This window comes from Myotis brandtii, unplaced genomic scaffold, assembly GCF_000412655.1.
Source record: "Myotis brandtii unplaced genomic scaffold, ASM41265v1 scaffold121, whole genome shotgun sequence".
Classification (NCBI taxonomy): domain Eukaryota; kingdom Metazoa; phylum Chordata; class Mammalia; order Chiroptera; family Vespertilionidae; genus Myotis; species Myotis brandtii.
The window spans coordinates 182,395-201,320 of record NW_005354212.1 but is presented as its reverse complement, the minus strand read 5'-3'; the positions used below and the strand labels follow the sequence as shown (position 1 = coordinate 201,320).

Below are 18,926 nucleotides of genomic sequence, written 5' to 3'. Positions count from 1 at the left end.
GGTAGTATGGACATTTTAATGATGTTGATTCTATCAGTCCATGAACACAGTATATTCTTCCATTTGTTTATATCTTCCTCTATCTCTTTTTTCAATGTCCTTTAGTTTTCTGAGTACAGTTCTTTTACCTCCTTAGTTAAGTTTATTCCTAGGTATCTTACTTTTTTTTGTGCAATGGCAAATGGGATTGTTTTTTTGTTGTTGTTGTTGTTTTTTTGTTTTTTTTTTAGTTTCTCTTTCTGTGAGTTCATTTTGGTGTATAAAAAGGCCATGGATTTCTGGGTGTTAATTTTGTATCCTGCTACATTGCCAAATTCATTTATTAGTCTAGTAGTTTTTTGGTGGAGTCTTTAGGGTTTTCTATGTACAATATCATGTCATCTGTGAATAATAACAGTTTTACTTCTTCCTTTCCAATTTGGATGCTTTTTATTTCTTCTTCTTGTATGATCCCTATGGCTAGCACTTCTACTACTATGTCAAACAGAAAGTGGGCATCCCTATCTTGTTCCTGTTCTTAGGGGAAATGGTTTTAGTTTTTGCCCTTTGAGTATGATGCTGGCTGTAGATTTGTCATATAAGGCTTTTATTATGTTGAGGTGTGATCCCTCTATTCCCATTTTTCTCAGACTTTTTATTAAGAAATGGTGTTGGATTTTGTCAAATGCTTTTTCTGCATCAATTGATATGATTATGTGATTTTTGTCTCTCAATTTGTTTATGTTATGTATCACATTTATTGATTTGCATATATTGTACCATGCTTGCATCCCTGGAATAAATCCCACTTGGTCATGGTGTATGTTCTTTCTAATGTAATGCTGGCTCTGATTTGCTAGAATTTTGTTGAGTATTTTAGCATTTATGCTTGTAATTCTCTTTATGTTGTCTTTATCTGATTTTAGGATTAGGATAATGCTGGCTTCATAGAATGAGCTTGAAAGTGTTCCTCTTAAATTTTTTAGAGTAGTCTGAATGTTTGGTAAAACTGTGAAGCTGTCTGGCCCAAGGGCTTTTGTTTTCTGGAAGTTTTTTTTTTTTTTTTTTTTATTAATGCTGCAATTTCTTCCATAGTTATTGGCCTATTCAGATTTTTTTTTTATTCTTCCTGATTGAGTTTTTAGGAGGTTGTATTTTTCTAGGAATATGTCCATTTCTTCTAGGTTGACCAGTTGTTGGAATAGAGTTGTTCATAGTATTTTTTTTTTTTACAATCCTTTGTATTTCTGCAGGGTCTGTTGTTATTTCGCCTCTTTCATTTCTGATTTTATTTATTTGTGTCTCTGTCTTTGCTTCATGGTGAGCCTGGCTAGAGGTTCATTAATCTTGTTTATCCTTTTTAAAGAACCAGCTCTTGGCTCACCTGTGGGTGAGCTGCCATCACATGATCTCCAGGAAACATCTCTACATACTGCCATCCCTCTGCACCTTTACTTTTAAATTCCTCACTTGAAAAAGTTAATTATGTTCTTGTTTTATTTTCTGCAGTTTTAATATGACTATGTTCACATTATTTGTCAGTTAAGATAATACAATCCCTTATATCATTGGGAATGCAAGAAATTTGATTTATTGTTTGGATTAATTCAGAATGTCAGTGTTCAGCCTCCTGATTGTGTAAACCAAATCTCCAGATTCTGCTTTGAGGTCTTCCAAATATTACTCAAATTTAGACAGTTAAAGACATGGACATGAACATGATGGGAATTAATGTGATTGCCGATTCCAACATGTCATGCATGGAAATTGGGGTCAGTTAATAAACAATCCAAATCTTCCTCCTCCATTATTTTTATTTTTTAAAAGTAGGTAAATTGTTTTTGACTTGTTTTCATGTCCTACCTAGTTAAATAGCTAAAACATACATTTCTGAATATGGCATCATGTTAGTGAGTGGTGTTTGCCTACTGACTCCACTTTCAGTATGTTTTTGACAATACATTACTATGCTTTTAAAAAGATAAAGCGTTTTACAGACATCACTCATCAAAATTTAACACTTCCCAAAATGTGCTGTATGGAACATTAATTACATAAAATATTAATAGAAGTAATCGCCCCAAAATTAAAAAATTATAAGGCTTCCCTGTTTTGTAGTCTGAGATTAACATGCACTTTATAAATCTTAACCTCAAAACGTCTCAGAATTGGCGAGAGGGCAGATTTTAGCTACTGTAATACATTTTAGTTTCTCAGAAACACTGAGTTAAATGAGTCTCTTTAATGAAAGACTTCTCAGAACCTTTCATTTACTACATATTGTATATTGTAAGTCTCTAAGGGAAGATGAAAGTATATAAAAGTGTTCCTCTATCTGTGGTGAAGAATGAGTTTGGGGTTCTTTTCCCAGTTCATAGAAGAGCATTATTTTACTAAAATATAATAAAAGTAATTTATTAGCAAATTGAAGTAAAAAATTCAAAATATGATCAATTTTTATTATTAGATTTACTAGATGTGAAATTATACCAAATTTCTACTCGACTCCAAATGTATATTCTCTCTCAGGTTTTTATGTGTCACATCACAGGCAGGAAACAAGCTGTAAACTGGCATCAGTCCATAGACCACACCTTGAGTAGCACTGGATATAGGATTTAACACACATATTTGATCACAAATCATAATTCAGATAATGTGTCTTGTGTTAAAAAAAAACTGGAAATGCTGCTTCATTTTCAAAATTTGTTTTATTACTCAATTGCCATAAGAGGAAAATCATCTAAATGAATTGTCAAACAGTGAAGTTGAATTGTGTTCTTTTAAAATTAAGTGTAGACATGGTAAAAGTGAATTGATGACTTAGTTTGACCTGCAAAGGTGGGGCAGAATAGGAAAGAATGAAAAAATAACTACTTGGGTATTATTCTCTAATAATATCTGCAAAGTCCAACCAAAGCAAAAGCTAGTAAGAAAAGAGGAGAAAATATATGCAACACCTACTTTCAGTAGAGTTTATTTAAATACATTGCCACAAGGAGATAGATTCTTCCATCCTAAAGGTAACAGCATGCTGTGCAAACCACAGGAGTCCCTGGAATTTCACTAACCTGATTCTAGTTTCCCCTCTAATCATTTTGGATCAATCACATTTTGACTTGACAATTTTGTAACCAGTAATGTGTCAGATTCTATATCTTTCAGATTTTGAACCTATTTTGTGATATACAAGTCCAAAGTTTTCTTAAGAGCTGTTGGTGTTTTGCCTAAGGTTTTGTTAAGTTATAAATGTTAAGTTATAAAATCATAAGACACAGTTTTTAAAAAATTGTGCACTTGTCTAGAAAAAAAGATTAATTGTGAAATTCAACTCAAAGTTTGAACCAATGGTAGTCCTGAAAAACAACCAAAGGACTTATATGCAAGCATATAGGCCTAACCAATGGACACAGACAACAGGAAAAAGCAAATAAATTATGTTGATGTTGTAATTTTGACACTGTTGTTCAAACCCAAACCCAATTGCACTTAAATATGGTTTCAGGTGATAAAACTGCACACTTCCTACAGCAAAATGTTTTAACCAGAACTTAAACATATAGGAAGGTGTTTGTGATTGTCTCTGTATCTTCACAATGGTTTTTTAAAAAGGTGGAAACTTGTGCTATACATACATGAAAAAAGCACTGAATAATGGTAATTATAATGGAAATGCATATTACAATAGAGCAAATGGATTTAGAATCCTTTTAAAAAAAGAAATCATTTTTGAAAACTAAATGAATGAGTCTGAGACAGGGATAGCATTGTCAATATTTAAGATCAAAATTATCATTCATTATCCTTTTACCAAAGATTGTCTCAGTTGTCTGGAAATTCAGAGCCAGTAGTAGAGTCAGAGAAAAAAATAATACTATTATTAAGACTATCTCCACCTACCTAGGGAATTCATAAGTAAAATGTCATTGGTTCAGGTTACCTTTTCTTTCCTGTACTGTTCTTACTTTTGCTAATGTCCCATGTTAACACATGGGAAGCTCATTATCTTACTGCAGGCAAACACATGAGAATTGAAAATCATGATGGAAATTTTGCCTTCTCAGGGAGTCAAAGTATGCCACGAGTTGCTTGACATTATGTTGTAAGCAGGGTAATCCCTGTAGGAGGGTACTTATTATATGTGCTGACACATGAGAAGCAGCATAATCTTCACTTTGTCCTCCAAAATTCTTCTTGCCACCTCAGATTTCAGTGGCAGCTACAGTGGAGAATTCTGTGAAAGTACAACTCACATTCCACTGATGTGCCCTCCTCATGCATCCCCTGGTACCTTTCTGCTTACTGCCCCAGGACCTTCTCTAATGCTGCTGAGTCTCCTCTTTCCACACAAACATGCACTCCAGATGTGCAGGGGAGTAAATGCTCCCTCACAGCCAGGAGAATGTGATCCTGGGGATAAATTCTCTAGCCTTTACTCCTTGAGAAGACAGTTTTAAGAGGAATTCTACTTGCTACCAGGAAAGAATTAAGCCTCATTGCTTATAGCAGTGACTTAGAAAACGTACCCTTAATATGGGCTTTTCTTCTTTCTCCTCTTCCTCTCCCAGCTCCTTCACTTCTTTTTCCTGGGATCAATTCCCAAAGAATCTATCTGCATCAAGCCCTTGACTCTGGCTCTACTTTGAGGGAAACCAACCTGAGACAATCATTAAAAGGGTATATTGATTAGAACTCAAAGTTTGGCATGAAATGTGTGCAAGAAAATAAACAATCAGAATGAGTACGGCAAGTGTGTTGATACAGAAAGTATGATGGGCCATAGTCAAAACTGATCTTCAGCTATTAAGAACTGCCGTGGAGCCCTAGTTGCTTTACCTCTGGTTACAATGTTGGCCCATGGGCAAAGGGTCACTAGTCCAATTCCCAATCAAGGGCACATACCTTAGTTGCAAGCTCAATCCCCAGCCTGGGTCAGGGTGTGTATGGGAGGCAACCAATCAATGTGTCTCTCTCACATTGATGTTTCTCTCTCTCCCCCTCCTCTTTCCCTTCCACTCTCTCTAAAAATCAATGGAAAAATATCCTCAGGTAAGGATTTAAAAAAAAGACTGCCATGGTGCCCAGCTTTTAACACAGTTCACTACTTCTATACCACTTAGTATATAGTGGTTACACTGGGCCCAGAGGGCCTATCTACATCAACCTGGCTCCCCCAGTCTCACTCTTAGATGCCCAAGAGTGCCTCACACTCTGGCAACTAAAGGAATAAAACCAGGGGCTCCTAAGACTTCACTCCAGAGCCATGACTATTGAATGCTCTTTTTGACCATGTTGATGCTACACTAAATATTAAATATTTAATACATTCTTGGTTATCACAATTCATAAGAAATGTAGGTATGGGGGAAGAGTTACCAAGAAACATGTTGATGCTACACTAAATATTAAATATTTAATACAATCTTGGTTATCACAATTCATAAGAAATATACCTAATTTTAGGTATGGGGGAAGAGTTATCAAGAACGTTATTACTAAAGAACTGACACTAAAGTTGGAAAGGTGTTGCTCACACACACACACACACAAAATAAAACAGCTTATACAAAAGCACAAAGATGAGAGAAATTATAGTACTTTAGAGGAAGCAGAAGAAATCCAGCATGGCTAGACAGGAATATAAATAGAGACCACATCACATAGGTTCTCCTAGGTCAGGGTAAGAGTGAAAGTTTTTCCTAAAGCCATTGAAGGGAGAAAGGCTCTAATCAGAGAGGTAACACCCCACCCCCAATCTAACTCAGGGGTTTGAGGTCCATGCCCAGGACTGGATATGCTCCTTAAATGAGATTTTTTTTCAATGGCTTTCCCTTTTAAAAAGTGAACTTTTATTGTCTGCTTGCTTCCAGCATGACAGGCACAATTAATTTCTTTGTATTAAGTCATTCAATCCTCACAACAGATTTATAAATGAGGCCCTATTATTATCTCCATTTCACAGGTGAGAAAGTTGAGTCAGAGAGAGGGGAAGAAATTTGGCCAAAGTTATAGTGCTAGCAAGTAGCTGTGCTGGCTCCTGAATTCCCATGTTTTACACCTTAGAGTCTAATGCAATTTCAAATTAAGCACATGAAATTCAGAAGCTGTTCTATACAGTGTTTTTCTCAGAGATAGTGCTCAGTTTCAGTAGCATGAATCTATCCAGATTAATAATGAGTGAACAGAAACCCAAGAGTCAATTATAGAAGTTTGAGTCTAAAAACATATCGTGTTGGGTCAGCAAATCCCCATGCCAGTGATGAATTTCACCACATCATAAATATATAATGTACAGAAAATAGATGAAAACTCAATGGTCAGTCAATGATTGACATTATAAAGAACATAGTTGGGATTTGGAGAGTAAGTGGAGAAGAAAAGGGTGAAATATTTATAGGTTTCAACTTCTCATTTACGAGTGAATGCAAGTGTGAGTGATTCAAACATCCTTAGTGGGTACCACAGTCGTGGAAGACATGCAAAAATAGGAATCATGCTTCCAAAACATGGAGATATGCTTCCCAATCTCTAGTTTACACTTCTTAACAGAAAACCAAGATACATGCATAAACAAGTACAGCGTAAGGTTGGATGCTATAAATGCTCTGAGACTGTCCAAATAAAGTACCAGGGCCTTTGGAGGGCAGATCAGGGAAGGCAGTATGCAGAATATAGACTTTGAGGTGGGTATTGAAGGTAGAGATGAGGAGGGTGGGAACATTCCAAAGAGAAAGAAGAGCAGAAGCCAAAATGAGAGGTAGTAAATAACATTTTGTAATTGTGGACATAGTAAGTAATTGAGATTAGTTCTGTGTAGAATTACAGAAAGGAGTGGAAAACATTCATTCATTTAATATATTTTTATCCAACATTGTGTTTGGCAATGTGAATGGATGGATATGTTCCGGAGGAGGGGCTTATTTCTAGTGGGAGTGGCAGACAATAAGGAAGAAAAACAAATAAACAAAATGATTAAGTTGAGATAAGTGACCTGAAAACTGCAAAGGTACATTGGTTTTGCAAGTGTGGAGAGCCTCCAGTGCCAGACAAAGGCCTTGGATGTCCTTTCACAGGCAATGAGGAATCACTGAGGGTTTCTGGTCAGAAGTGTGAACAGGGATAGCAACCAAAGTGGATTTTTCAGACACAATCTCAAGATAGGATGTAAAAGGAAGGACTGGATCCAGGGGACTAGTCAGGAGGCTACTGCTCTAGTCCAGGCAAGAGTTAATGAGGAGCTGAATTAAGGTAGTGAATATGGAAATTGCAAAGTGTATATGGGAGAAAATGCTGAGGAAGGAAACACTAGCCTTGGTAGGTAATTGTATGTGATAAACGAGCACCTGCTCAATCAACGATTATAGTTGTGCTGCTAGCAACTTGTGGAACTGGAAATGTCTTTGAGGTTTAAAAAAAAATTTTAAATTCTGATATAATATATATTTGTAAATGTCTAATAGTCCATCAAATCCAATATTTGAGTCCCTATTGTATACTAGGTACTGCCATGGGTGTTTCTAATAAGTAGATAAAAAGCCTGTAATTCGAGTAACAAATCTGAGCTGAAAAGGAGAGATGTATGGGAATTATTCATATAGACATGATCACTGAAACTTTTAAAAGATGTGATAATACTGAGACACATCTGACACTACATGTCATTGAGAATTCTTTTTATTTTTAGGTAGAATTATTTTTCTAGGCCATAGACAAAAGATGATGCTAAGTACCTTCAGAAATATTTTCTATCAGGGCCACACTTGGCTTTTATGTGAATCTCTAATGCAATTTGCCTTAGGAGACTTCAACTAGCACTGGCTCGAATACTCCTGGCTCTTTCTATTCCCTCCAAGAAGATGGCTTTGGGGTTAAAACATATTTGCAATTCTGAAATGATATCTATTTGGAAATGTCTAATAGTCCATCAAGATCAATAGCTGAGTTCCCATTTTGTACTAGGTACTGCCATGGTGCTGCCAATGAGTAGATAAAAGGCCCATGTGGTGCCAGAAGCCCAGAAAACAACAGTTCTACTGCCAGAGTATGAGAAGCAGCTCTACATATCATTTGAAAGTTAATATGCTCTACTTCACTGCTTTTAGTATTTCTAACTATGAATTGAATAACTCACGCTTTCATTAAAAAAATAAATTAGAATTAGGAAAAAAAACAACCATTCTCAGCTATTCAAGCTATTGCTCATGTCTATGTAGGTCAAGGGGAGCAGCCCAGACATCAGTGACCATATGAGGTTGCTCACCTGATAGCAGGCAGGGCATGGGGGGCAGACAAAAGGAGCCTCTGAAGTCTGAAGTCTAGCTTGAAAATCTATCCCCATATTGCTAGTTTTTGTTCTGGTGCGATGCCTAAGATTTCCTTGAAAGTAATTTCATGTGGGGACTATAATGGATAGAGGTGAAGAGGAAACAAGATTGCTCATGAGATATTTGTTGAAGATGGGTAATAATGACCAAGTGGCAATTCATCTTACTATTCTCTCTACTTTTGAATGTGTTCACATTTTCCATAACAAAAGAGTACACTTGTCATTTGAAATATATTCCTAGAAGTAGATCTGGGCTTTGATGCTTCCCTCTGAAAGAAACAGGAAGATGCTGTAGAAAAGCCAATGTTCCCAAGAGCTGTTTGCTGAGAAACTCATAAATAATATCTACCTCACAGGGGACTTCTCAAGGTAGATTGAGCATACACCTTTACCCCACATTCTCAAAAAGAAGCATAATGAAATAGAAAAAATGTTACACAAAGGAAAATTGATTCAAAAGAACATTGTGAATAGTAGGTTGATCTTCATTAGGGGACACTGCTGAAGTTTGGAAAGATAGAAATAAACAGAATCATATTGAAGTTTAACCTGGACAGAGGAAAGGGCTGCAGTGGAAGTAGAAGCCACTCTTCATCACAGAATCTTGGAGAGGCCTGAAATCAAAATATGAGAAGGAGTAGAACATCAATCAGGGTAACCACCAGTTGGTACGGCACACTTGTCTCCCTATAACTCTATGCAGAGATGCTAACAGTAATGGTGTTGCCTCCCAGACTGAAGCAGGAAACCAGCTCTCTGAAGAACCTGAATTAGCCATGTGGGGAGGACTGAGGCTAACATGCCTGGCTCACAGACACTGAGTTTGCAACCACTCCTTTGTAAGAACAGTGCTCTTGGGAAAGCAAGCTACACAATGCCAGAAGAAGCCTTGCCAGCTACTTAGTATTGAAGACATCAATGTGAACAGTCCAGGAACTCAAGACAATGGAGGAAAGGATAAAGGTAAACAAGCTGGAAAAGTAATCCCAAATGAAATAGAGATAAATTAGGAATAAAAGATAACTTTTATACATAATTAGTAAACTCAGAGAGATTTCAAAAGATAATTCAGCCATTAGAAGAGGATTCTATGAATAATAGAAATCCTAGTGAATTCAAAATGAAAATTTTGATCACAGTATGAAAAATTCAATAGAAGACATAGAAGATAAAGGTGAGTCAATCTCCCAAAACACGGACCAAACTTACAAAGATAAAAACATCACTCCAAGATATCCAATATATTAATCTAATTAAAGTTCCAGAAGGAGAAGCCAGAAAAAATGACAGATAATAATTTTTAAAAATAAAAAAAAAATTTCCCAGTGCCAAGAAAAAGAAAGTCTAGTTTGAAAGAATACACTGGCTGAAAGAAAAACAAAACAAAGCAAAACAAAAATCTACATCTAATTACAGCCTCACAAAGTTGAAATGTTATCCTATCTAATAAAAGAGTAATATGCAAATTAACCATCACTCTGTGACAAAGATGACGGCACCCATAGCGGCCAGGGCGGGATGCTGGCAGCATCGCCCTGGCAACATGAGCCCAGCAGGCAAGCTTGGCCTGCAGGCAGCAACTAGGAACCCAGGAGCAAGGAAGTGCAGACTGCAGGCAGCACCCAGCAGGGCCTGCTTGCCCATTGCTGTGGTGTGGAGCAGGCAGGCCCTGCAGAGAGCAGAGAACCATGGGGAGCAGGCCTAAGCTGTCAGTAGGACATCCCCTGAGGGCTCCCGGATTGGAGAGGATGCAGGTTGGGCTGAGGGATCCCCCCCCCCCGCACGAATTTCATGCACCGGGCCTCTAGTCACTATATAATGTAAAAATAATCGTCTGGCTGACAGAATTTGGCAAAAGAAAAACATACTTTTTATCTTATGTAATAAGGAGTCAAGAGACATTGCTTACATTTGATATATCAAAGAATAGAGGTTTACACTTGAAATCATAAAGGTAACCAGTAGAGGATCTGAAAATAATTAATAACAAACTGATAGGAGTAAAAGGAGAGAAAGACACAAGTTGGTGTAAGTAGGCTATATTCCTCATCTTTCACAAAACAGTGGCAATAGATACTGCCTGAAATCAGTAAATTGTGGTATAAAAGCACAGTATTCAGAATTATACAAATAACCACTTGAATAATCACTGAATCAAAAAAATCTGAGCTTATGACTATTTTTAAATACATCACTGATACAGACTGTGCCAAGCATGGGCAGAAGGATATGTGACAATATTGTCATCCTATATAATAAAGAGGTAATATGCAAATTGACCAGTACTCCAACACACAAGATGGCCGCCCCCATGTGGACACAAGATGGCCAACAAGGGAAAGCAGTTGGATGCGATCAGGCCTTCAGGGGAGAACAGTTAGGGGTGACCGGGCCAGCAGAGGAGGGTAGTTGGGGGGGGGGACCCAGGCCTGCAGAAGAGGGCAGTTGGGGGGGACTGGGCCTGCAGGGGAGGGCAGTTGGGGGCAACCAGGCCAGCAGGGGAGGGCAGTTAAGGATGGCCAGGCTAGCAAGGGAGGGAAGTTAAGGGTGATCAGGTCAGCAGGGGAGGGCAGTTAAGGATGGCCAGGCTAGCAAGGGAGGGAAGTTAAGGGTGATCAGGTCAGCAGGGGAGGGCAGTTAAGGATGGCCAGGCTAGCAAGGGAGGGAAGTTAAGGGTGATCAGGTCAGCAGGGGAGGGCAGTTAAGGATGGCCAGGCTAGCAAGGGAGGGAAGTTAAGGGTGATCAGGTCAGCAGGGGAGGGCAGGTGGGGGCAAACAGGTCTGCAGGGGAGGACAGTTAGGGGCAACCAGGCCAGCAGGGAAGGGCAGCTAGGGGTGACAAGGCCAGCAGGGGAGGGCAGTTAGGGACAATCAGGCTGGCAGGGGAGTGGTTAGGGGGTGATCTGGCTGGCAGGCAGAAGTGGTTAGGGGCAATCAGGCAGGCAGGCAGGCAAGCGGTTGGGAGCCAGCAGTCTTGTATTGTGAGAGGGATGTCCAACTGCCTGTTTAGGCCCGATCCCACCTGGATCCCACCTGGATCGGGCCTAAACGGGCAGTCGGACAGCCTTTGAGGGGTCCCAGATTGGAGAGGGTGCAGGCTGGGCTGAGGGACACTCCACCCATGCAAGACTTTCGTGCACTGGGCCTCTAGTGATTAAATAAAATGTTAAGTCCATGGCAGAAACGACTATGAGTTATTGTGGAGAGAATTTTCACAATAGAGACCAGTATTGCCATAGGTAGTTCAGTTGGATATTTGCTAATGCTTTTAGTTGTTTGTTCCATGAATTATTTTAATATATTAAATGCATAAAAATAAACTATGCTTAGAAAATAAAATGTGTACATTTTAACTAATAGCAAACACCGCCATAAAATATATACATATACAAACATAGTGACAGCCTATTAGTGAGCAGAGAAAAATATACATATGCAAACAGAAACAGATTAATACATTAAAATACACTGACCTACTATTACTGAAAAGAAATAACATATGCATATGCAAACAAACACAAATTCTAATGAAATTATATAACATACACAAGAGACAATTAACAGCTTATACAAGATGAGGGCTGAATTACTAAAACACAATGGAAATAAGATTGCTGACCTTGAACAATAAATGCTGTACAGGTACAATCTAAAATGTTAGTGGAAAGAGAAAAACAATAGTAATATTAATGACAACATATTTGATTTTCCAACAGTGGAGCTATTGATTATGTCCTGCGGCACATTGGTTGGAAACAACCATTTGTCTAATATAATTTTATTTTAGTTATTATTCCCAACAGCTACTTTTTAAAATAGCAAGTGCAAAATAAAACCAGATTTGAAAATTTGAAAGCTTTTTGTCAGTGAGTTGAAGCAGACAAAACCTCAAAATAGAAACACATTTTAAAGAAAGATCAATTTGGTCAAGCAAGGCCACTGATTTCAGAAAATCATACTTTAAATTTGGGTCAACATTTATTTAAGTATCTCTGAGTCTGTCTCAAATCGGCAACCCAAAGTCCATAAAAACAGCTCCTGCCAACCATAAAAGGGCTGCACACAGAGAACTGTGACAGCCCCTGAGCAGGCATTCCATTTGTCTGGGTCCACTAAGTTTCACTGGAATGCAAGCAGTCTTTCGGAAGATAAATGCCTTATAAGAGATAGGGATACTGGCTGATGGAGGATGATAGAGATGACAAATCTGGACCAGCTATCATTCCAAAGTTAGGAAAACATCAAAACCTCCCTAATCCCACCAGCTTTGAGCAACCCTGAGTCTGCCTCTCTCCCTCTCTCAAAAGAGTGCAGTTTCCAGCAGCTGGTAGCTTGCCATATTTTTTCATAAGATCAGTCTTCTCAGTGGTTACCTTTCATCTTTAACGAGTTGTGGAGCACAACGTACCATTCCATATTCTTGAGAACATGTTATTTGCGAGTGATCTGAAGGTTAATATTATTTCACCTATTAAAAAGAACGCTAGTCTCAGTAATACAGGCTTGCAGCCAGGGAGACTACTACACTGCTGATTTGCTGCCTACTTCAATAATAGAATCACGCCATAATGAAACATTTTTAACCTATGGTAATTTAATTGCAGAAACCCTGTCTGTTTCAACAAAAGCCTTCCATAAGTAGCTTTAAAGATTAAGTTAGGGGAGGCGACTGTCGTGCCCTCTCCCAGTGGAAGTGTGTTACACTGCACTACATCCCTGCCTTTCTACACCGGCACAATGGCAGGCGTGGATCTTCTTAACTCAGCTCTGAAATTAAAACTCGGGCTTATAAACCAATGAATCATTCTGCACAGTTGAGGGAGTTAGCTTTCAACCAACATCAGAACTTAATATTCCAACTGTGTTGAGAATTACAGAAGGGGGAATAGGGAGAATCTTCAGACAGATATAATGATAGTATAATAATTAGGTAATAACAATAGTCAAAATGCATTCAGCTTTGAATGTGTGTCATGAACTGTATTAAGTATTGACTGTATCCCTCAAAACAACTCTGGAGTAGGGTCTTCACTGCCTCAGTTTCACAGAAGGTTTGGCATGAGCACCTGTGTTACTCTGCTCGGGCTGTGGAAACAAGGTACCACAAGTTGGGTGGCTTAAACAATAGAAATTTAATGTCTCACAGTCCTGGAATCTAGAAGTCTGAGATAAGGGTTAGCTCTTTCTGAGGCCTGTGAGGAGGAATCTGTTCCATACTTCTCCCCCATCTATGACTTCAACAGAAGGATTTATAGGGGATAAAACTCAATCCTTAGGCAAACTGTAGTCTAGGCAATGGGTGACCTTTCCCAGTCCCCTTCTCTGCCTTAAATTGCTTTCCCTAGGACCTGGCCATGCTTACATTTTAAGGCTTACTCTAGAAGTACACTGTTTCCTACCTACACCTTAGACCTACCAATGCCAAGTGAAGGGAATCCTTGTGGCTCTGAGGGATCCAGCCTAACTCACCAGGAGACTGATTTTCTCGGAGTAGCCATGAACTGTGCGTCCTTGACACTCTGGTAGAAGTATAACGCTGGTCAAAGATGCTGGGAGTCCCAGCTCAGTTCCAGCAGATACAACTTCCTCATGTGTCATCCCTAGCATGGGCATGACCTGACATTCTAGATCATAAAATGTGTCTGGTTGTGAATAGAGTGTGTCCTGGGGGTTTCTTTGTGATGACAACATGCCCTGAGAGTTCCTGAAGATCCCACATAAACTACTGAGTGTTGTACACAGGGAACCACAGAAAAGAGACTGAGGGCTGGAGAGCAAGTGCGTGCCAGCAAGGGAAGTTAAAGAAAACATGTAGACAAGGAAGTAACCTACAAGGAATGAGAAACACAACATATTTATTGCCTCTCCCCCTTCAGGTAATCATTTAACATCCATATTCTTACCAATAGTGACACCTCACTTTCCCTTCATTTGCAGAGATCTAAAATGGAACCAGGCTTCTGAATGCATGAAATTTGGACAGGTGCCTTCCAGGGCAAGCAGCCTCCGGCACACATTTTGTGGTTTATTAACATCATTACTGAGTCTCAACACAGAAATGTTAAAATCAAACAGCAATCTTCACAGCCTTTTTTCCTAGACTGAAGGACAGCCACTGGGTGTTTTAAGGAAACAGAAAGCTCTAACCTTGCTGTGATCATGATGCATCCGTGGGAGGGCTTCACAACAAAACAAGATTCATACAGGGTTGCCTCATGCTGCCTTCCAAACCACCAGGACTTGTTAGGGAAAACAGTATGGAAATAGATCCATTTCCCCACAATTACCGGTCACTATCCTGCTTCATGTATCATGGTATGTCATGGTCTTTCCCAGAAACACCAAAAGGAAAAGTATCAGCATTTAATAGGACGATATCAAAGACGATGAGATTGATTCTCCCTGACTTAACATCTCTAAATGATTTGCCCGAGATTGTCCAAAACACAGTGATCCTTGGGAAGGCTCAGAGTCATTAATTCCCAGGCCACTGCTGCAAACAATAGCCCATGCACTCCATCACCCTGTCAGGACTCAGCACACCTGACTGTGGTCCTGTGATCTGCCCCTTATTGCACTCCCTGAGTTCCACTTGCTATTCCTCAAGAGCATATTGTGTACATGGTTGATACCTTATGATTATAATTCGGCAGGACCCTGTTACCTTATTAATTGGGTGAGCACTGTCTAATTTATTAGTGCAGGAGCACTGGGTGTATCCTTTACTTATAATTGTTCTGAGCACAGCCAGGGAATCTAAAATTGGAGGGGCTGGGAGTGGTTAGCCCTGCCTCAGGGAAGAGAATATAATAACCCCTTCTTGCAAATTCAAACCGATCCTCCAGCTAGAACAGGTGACTTAAGAAGGACAGAAACTGTCACAGCATCCACTCCTACCTGACTGCCCACACTCCTCACCCCACCCTGCCCCCACAGACCCCAGGAACGCAAGGAAGCTGTGCTGTTTAAGAAGTAATTGCCTTTGATGACTCTAATTGACTTTTTTTTCTGTGTGAACAGCATGTGTATTTATTCATTTCCATTATATGTACATATTTTCCTTTCAAATATCTTTATTGACACACCGAGAAAAGTAGTTTTTCAGAAGATATGCAAAGAAGAAAATAAATGTGATGTGGTCAGCCATGCAAGCCCTTGTGATCCATCCACAAAGCAGGTGCCTATGCAACTCTGACTCATAACATTTACATAGCTCAAGTTGGAGAAAGGAATCTAGCTCATTCTACATTCACATATCTTCCCACCGCCTTTCTTACAGATGAATAATCAGAGAAGCAGGGCAGCACTGTGCTAGAGATCGCTGACTTTTGTCTCAATACCATAAGATTCCAGAAGTATCTTTTGGATATAGAAATAAAAATAAAAATCTCTTATAATGTCTAAAGGTATTAAGGGACCTTGTGACAGCTTCAAAATGCCTATTGTATTTTTAACTCTCATTTGGAAAGAACAAAAATATTTCAAAAGTAAGTCCTGAACTCAAATCTATAATGTTCTTTCTCATTTAATTCAGTTTCTTATGATAATATTATTTGCAAAAGTAGTTTTATTTTCATATGCTACCTCTTTTTTATAGTTTACTTTTTATTTTTTAATTATAGGTCACATTCAGTATTTTTTGTATTAGTTTCAGTTGTACAGCATAGTGGTCAGACAATCATATGCTTTACATTGTTCCCCCCGATATTTCCACCTGGCACCATACATAGTTAGTACAATACTAGAGGCCCAGTGCATGAAATATGTGCACAGGTAGGGTCCCTGGCGGCTGCTGGCTGCCAGCCGGGGCCTTCCTTTCCCTGCCATGTTCCGTGCCATCCCCTGGTGGTCAGCACACATATAACTCCCAGTCCGTCGAACTCCCGCCTGTGGGGACAATTTGCATATTAGCCTTTTATTAAATAGGGTTATTGACTTCTAATTGACTTTTGAGCAGCCCTGAGAGGTTGAGGAAAAATGACCTGCCTTACAACCTTTACAACTTATCTCACTCAGGAAGAAGGGCTAAGTGGATTCAGATTCTGAAAATCAAGCAAGTCTTACATAAACTTTGACCTTTTATATTGAAGAGGAGGCTGCTGATAGCAAGACGTCTTCTTCCCAAAGGACTTGAGTAGCAGAGATAGTGCTTGCCTTCCCTCTCCGGCCTTAGGCTTGTGGTCAAAGAGATAATAAGATGACTTGCAGGGATAAATGCAGGAAGAAGAGAAAAGCCAGGGATCCTGAAGGACTTATGGGTGGGTATGGAAGGAATGTGACATTCGGTCAGTACCCAAGGAAATCCTGAATGGCTTAAGGCTAGCTTACTTTGGGATTTTTTTTACCTGACAGAATTCAACTTTATTTCTCACACTGACACTTTGACAATAGCTCCAGTTTCTAGACTTACATTTAACTCTAGGAAATAAATTCAGGCCACATCAATATCCGCTTGACCCAAAACATTTTTTTAGCTTCCATATTTGTAGCTGTTCTCTAGAAGGCTGGTGAAAACCTACTTTTAAGGCTCTAGATGCGGAGGCCAGTATTATGTGCATAATAAAATATCCCTCTTAATATTTGGGTACCTGCAGTGGACCTAACTCTGTACTAAATGCTCTTATCTATAGCCACCCTAAAAATGTGCACTGGATATAGCTTAAATGCTTGGATTTTGTAATCAAAAAGACCAGAACATATCCTAGATCTGCCTCTTACTGTCTGTGTAAACTTGAACAATTAGAATTGGGACCATAATGATTTCTAGTTCCTGTAATTTGGAAACGATCAAGTAGATTAGGAAAGCAGATAGCACAATGCTTGAAACATAGTAACAAGTCTTTAAAAAGTGCCCACAGATGGCTCTTTGTCTGAGCAAAAGGGGAGATGGACAAAGTACAGGAGAGATAGTAACAAGTCTTTAAAAAGTGCCCACAGGGATGAGGACACATTTGTAATACCTTAACTAATAAAGAATTAAAAAAAAACGTGCCCACAGATGGCTCTTTGTCTGAGCAAAAAGGCAGATGGACAAAGTACAGGAGAAACTGAAGGTATGGAAATGGGACATGTATGCCTAGAAATCTGAGCTTGTCTGTAAACCCACCTCTCTGCCAATGCTTATTTCCCCAACACAAACCTGGAAATATAAATGGACCCCAGGAATAAAAATGAAGCAATAAATCTACCCCTATCACAGAGTCAATGTTAAGGCATGGTAAGGGGGATCCCACTCCTGTAAACCTTTCCCAGATAGTTCCTGAAGATCTTTTCCACCCCTCTCAGCATAACTGCATGACTGCCAGGTCCCAGCAGTAACATTTCCAGATGTTTCCAGTGTTGGCCTTATCCTAAGTGCTCTCACACAGTGTACTGCATTCAAATGTAAAATCCCATCGCCTTCCTGCCTATCACATCACTCCATGCCCCCGAATTGAGCTATCCTCTAATGCAATGAAGCAATAAATCTACCCCTATCACAGAGTCAATGTGAAGGCGTGGTAAGGGGGATCCCACTCCTATAAATTTCCCAGACAGTTCCTGAAGATCTTTTCTACCCCTCTCAGCATAACTACATGACTGCCAAGTCCCAGCAGTGACATTTCCAGATGTTTCCAGTGTTGGCCTTATCTTAAGTGCCCTCACACTGTGTACTGCATTCAAATGTAAAATCCCATCGCCTCCCTGCATATCACATCACTCCATGCCCCTGGAATTGAGCTACCCTCTAATCTAATGCAAAGCAAGCCCTAGGACCATAGGGAACTGTATCCTTGGTTCTTCTAGTCACTCCTCACTAACTCACTTCTGATTACTGCCTCTCTCCTTATGAGCCTGCCATATGTTTCTCAAGAGCCAGGATTGGAGACATCCCTTGTTATTTTCAAAATCAGCCACTCCTAGTCCACAGATCAATCTCATGATCCCGATTCTCTCTCTACTTAATGTATGCTCCTTCTTCCTTAGATACTACACCAGAGAGGTTAGATTGTGGCACTTGTTTTCCAAATGCTTAGAAAACCATAGCCCTGAGATGATAGATAGCAACCTTAATATGTTCTTCCTACAAGATCCCCCTAAAGACCTCAGTTGGTTTATCCACACATCCTCTAGAGCTGTCCTAATTCATTTGTTTATTTTATTTTGTTCATTTATTATCATTGCAAAATTCTTTGTTTTCCAGAGTTTCCATTAAGGTATCCTTTAGGCTATCTTTTTTTATTATTATTATTATCTTCATTGTTGAAAGTATTACAGATGTCCCCTTTATTTCCCTCTTTGACCCCCCCCCCTTCACTTTGCTCCTGCCCCCTCTCCAGGCTTTCCCCACACTATTGTCTGTTCATGGGTTATGCATATATGTATATAAATTTTTTGGTTAATCCCTTTCCTCACACTCCCTCCCAAATTCCCTCTGAAATTCATCACTCTGTTGCATGCTTCAATGTCTCTGGGTCTATATTTTTCATCCGTTTATTTTATTCATTAGATTCCACATATAAGTGGGATCATGTAACATGTGTCTTTTTCTGACTGGCTTATTTGGCTTAGCATAATACTCTCCAGGTCCCTCCATGCTGTCTCAAATGGTAAGAGATCCTTCTTTTATAGCTGAATAGTA

At 39.3% G+C, this 18,926-nt stretch overlaps 1 pseudogene; it reads right to left on the bottom strand.

The window, feature by feature from the left end:
• LOC102261124 overlaps positions 1–13,903 on the bottom strand; it is an 18,396-nt pseudogene extending 4,493 nt beyond the window's left edge.
• Positions 13,904–18,926: the final 5,023 nt, after the last annotated feature.